Source organism: Chiloscyllium plagiosum, unplaced genomic scaffold (genome assembly GCF_037043375.1).
Source record: "Chiloscyllium plagiosum isolate Xiang-an unplaced genomic scaffold, Cpla_swu_hap1 HiC_scaffold_45, whole genome shotgun sequence".
NCBI classification, from domain to species: domain Eukaryota; kingdom Metazoa; phylum Chordata; class Chondrichthyes; order Orectolobiformes; family Hemiscylliidae; genus Chiloscyllium; species Chiloscyllium plagiosum.
This window is the reverse complement of record NW_028270183.1, coordinates 64,221,742-64,225,413: the sequence shown is the minus strand read 5'-3', so window position 1 is coordinate 64,225,413 and position 3,672 is coordinate 64,221,742. Positions and strand designations below refer to the sequence as shown.

The 3,672-nt window shown below is 44.4% G+C and overlaps 1 non-coding gene across 1 annotated transcript; it reads left to right on the top strand.

The window, feature by feature from the left end:
* Positions 1-2,531: 2,531 nt before the first annotated feature.
* Positions 2,532-2,623, top strand: trnar-ucu (transfer RNA arginine (anticodon UCU)). Its single transcript is given in 2 exon segments — positions 2,532-2,568; positions 2,588-2,623. It is a non-coding gene; the product is annotated as a tRNA-Arg (tRNA).
* The last annotated feature ends 1,049 nt before the right edge of the window (positions 2,624-3,672 follow it).

The following is a 3,672-nucleotide window of genomic DNA, read 5'->3' as shown; positions in this document are numbered from 1 at the left end:
TCTACTGTTTGTACCAAAGGCTTGTTTGGATTCGGAATCCCCAGTGTAGGTATGGTTTGGAGCGCCATTTTCAATTCAACTGGTACGGTTTCTGGTTCTGCAACTCCTAGCCATTGGAAATTTCATTTCGGGGGCCTCAAGGATTGTATAATGTGGGATAAAAATTCTACAGTAGGAGTGCATGACCAAAAAGAATAGCAATTGTTTCTTCGTGTGAGGCTTTGGAATTTGCTGGATTGGTTGAACTTAGTCTTGACCAATGGCCTTACCTTGATCAGACAAGAAGTGACCTAAGAACTACACCTGTTGTTGCACAATTTGTAATTTTGCGAAACTAGCTTTGTGCCCATTTCTGGCTATATGGCAGAGCAACACAAGCGTATCTTTCTCACATTGTTCCTCTGTTGGTGCTGCTGTTAAGCATTCGTCGACATACTGCAGACGCGCTGACCCCGGGGTTAAAACAAGAATCTCCAGACTCCAGCATCGAGCCCCATTAATTATGGCGGGGGACTCACAGTCATCTTGACAAAGTTGCTTGAATGTATACGATTTGCCTTTGAGTGGAGAAGTGAACCAGAAGTGACTTTCTGGGTGTACTGGTACACTAAAGAAGACATTTGCTAAATCCATAACAGAGAACGAATTACTGTCCGGTGGAATTTGAGCTAATATAGTACAAGGATGAGGAACATTTGGGGCGGGCGGAACAACAGGATAGTTGACTACCTGCAGGTCTTGAACAAAGCTCCGTTTCCCTGATTCACTTGGAATGTTTGCCTTTTTGACCGGAACAATGAGGGCTCTCACTGGTTATTATCCACAGGGAATTATCACTCAAGCCTTCAGAAGGGATGCAAAGTAGTATCCTTTGACAGCCTCGGGTTTTAACGAGTCTTGTGTTCTGCAAGGACGATACTCAGATTTCGGAGTTATTCTTATGGGGTTCACAGCTTCGTATGAACCCCACATCACGTTTGCCTTTTGCCCTGCACTCAGTAGGGACCCTTCTTAATCTTGGGTCCGAGACATCTACCATAGCGAATCGCCAGGCTACCGTCTTGGCGGGGTTCACCTGGACTGCTCTATCTGCCTGAGTTAGCCAATTTAGTTTCTTCATATCTGTCCTTATATCTGCATTGAATCAGATACGCACATCGTCGCTGAAGACACAATCTTTCATTTTTTTGTGCCTGCCGTACCCATCGTCTCAAATCCTGCCACCTCTCGCTGGATGCCTTCGCCAATGGTACATGAGGAAAGGTGCGTTCCACATCAAAAGGATAGGGTCTACTTACCATCACAGATACTTTGGATAAGTTTACACTGACTGCACATCTGTGATCATTCCAATAAACTTCGCACAATACTAACTGATCTGATTTAACCAATCTCCTCAAACAATCCTTCTTATATGATTTGTAAGGGCCATCACGGTGTATGTGTGCTGTGAAGTGCTGCATAACCCCAGCAAGGAAATCTGTGTTAATGGAATTAACATGGTTACTTGATTGCTGGGCGAGTGAATCGCTTACTGAACGTTTGGTTCTCTGGCTTACTCGCCACTCATAGACGTGCATCGTGGTCCTGAGTCGTAATTTACAGCTTGCACTGGTAATTCTTCTTTTCGTATGGCCTGCAAGCCTCTCAGGGTACTGCACAACCCAGCTCCTCGGATGCTGCCTGAACTGCTGTGCTTTTCCAGCCCCACTCTAATCGAGACACTGTGTTCCCAGGCAATCATTTCAGTTTCTGGTCTGCTGCTGTGCTCTTCAAGACACAACACAAGCTGGAAGACCGGCAACTAATTTTCTACCAACATACCATGCAAACATTAGGACCCAACATCGAGTTTAGAAACCGTCCGCCCTCTTCCACATTCTTCGTCCACTCGCCCTTCCCATCAGTTCCGAAGACGGATCACTGGACTCGAAACGTTAACTTTCCTTTCTCATCAGAGATGGACAAGAGCTGCTGATTTTGTTCAGGCCTTTTGGCTTTCCTTCTGAGAACTTTGCTTTTCCGTTGTAATCGCCAGACTGCTGGAGGCGTCAGATTGCAGGAGGACAATTTCACTGGAGATGAAAAGAATGGCAAGGGCTGGACCTCTCCCATTGTGAAGGTAGACGAGCTAGGCTGGGGATGTTTATCTAACCGCAGAGAAGGCTGAATGAGAAACCGATTAACGTGTTCATTTTATGAAGAGGATAGATATGTGTGACAGGGATAAGCCTGTATTGGGAAGGAACAGAGTGACATAAATGAAAGACAGGAGACAAGGATTAGATTTAGGAAGAATGCTTTCACCTATAGAGTATTGATTATCTGGAAATTATTATCTGAACATGTGGTAAAGCTACGCATCATGAGAACGTTTCAACAGTATGTAACCGAACACTTGATGAGCCAGAGCACACGTGGCAAAGGGCCAGGCACTGGAAAGTGTGACGAGGACAGACAGGCGTGAGATGGGTGTACTGAACGCAATGCGTCAAAGGCAAACTTGTGTGCTTAAAGCTCACTGTGTGTGCGGCTCTGTGGCGTAATGCAAAGCGCGTTGGACTTCTATATCTCTGTACAAGTTGCTATTCAAAGGTTGTGGGTTCGAATCCCATCAGAGTCGAGTGTTCATTTATGTATTGCAAAGTGGTCAGACCAGACACGGCTGTCATCTGAAAACCCAACAATATTCGTGCAGAAACCCATTGTCTCAAAACGGAACATTTTCCTCTCACAGATTTACATTTTCGAAGTCTATTTATGATAGAGATCGATAAATATCTGCTAGCCACTAGGCAACACGATGACGTGGATGGGCTGGAAAAAGACTTAACATTGTTGTGTCAGCCATGATGATATCGAATGACGTGGCGGGGCAGGATCGGTGTTAAGAATGGCCTCCTTCTGCTCCTTTGTGTCTGTGACATTTCTGGCCCGGGTTTTTAAACAATCACAATAAGGACAATATGAAATAAACGCCAAGTAATATTTTGGTCTCACCTCCACCTCGCTTCCCTCCCAGCTCGAATAGGCAGCTCTTGTTTCAGCTTTAGATCAGACAGCAGAGGATTCTCACAAGTTCTCCTTCAGTTTGAATGTTCCTTCACATAGGTTTCCAAGTGGACACATGGAGCAAGCAACTGCATGGATTCAGGGGATTCAGGGGCAGATTTCCCCTTTGCTGGGCTGGAATTATGCCCAAGGTAATAAACGTGAATTTCTGACATTTTGAATCTTACTCTGGATTCTTGCGACATTACTAATTAAACTGAATTTCAATTTGCCTTTGCATAACATTATCCGAACTTCACTGTTTATGAAAACTATTCCACATGCTCGTGGATGTAGTATGCTGAACATTGTTGATGTTGTGTGCAGTGTGAGTGGATGTGTCATATGAACATGCCAAAGGAAGTTGGTGAAATATCAGTGAATCGAATTCTCTGACGAATTGACGCTGATAGAAGGGAAATCCCAGTACAGTGGCGACATAACATTTCCTGTGATCAACGCAGGAAGCCACGGAAAATGTGCGCAGTATTCAATAAAATCGATTTTCACCACATTTTCTGTGCCATTTTCCTGAAGTTAATGCTTCATAATCGGTGATTCATTATCAGTATAACCTGCTCTGCACTATGTTTCATTTCAGGTCCACAGAAAAAAGTGAGT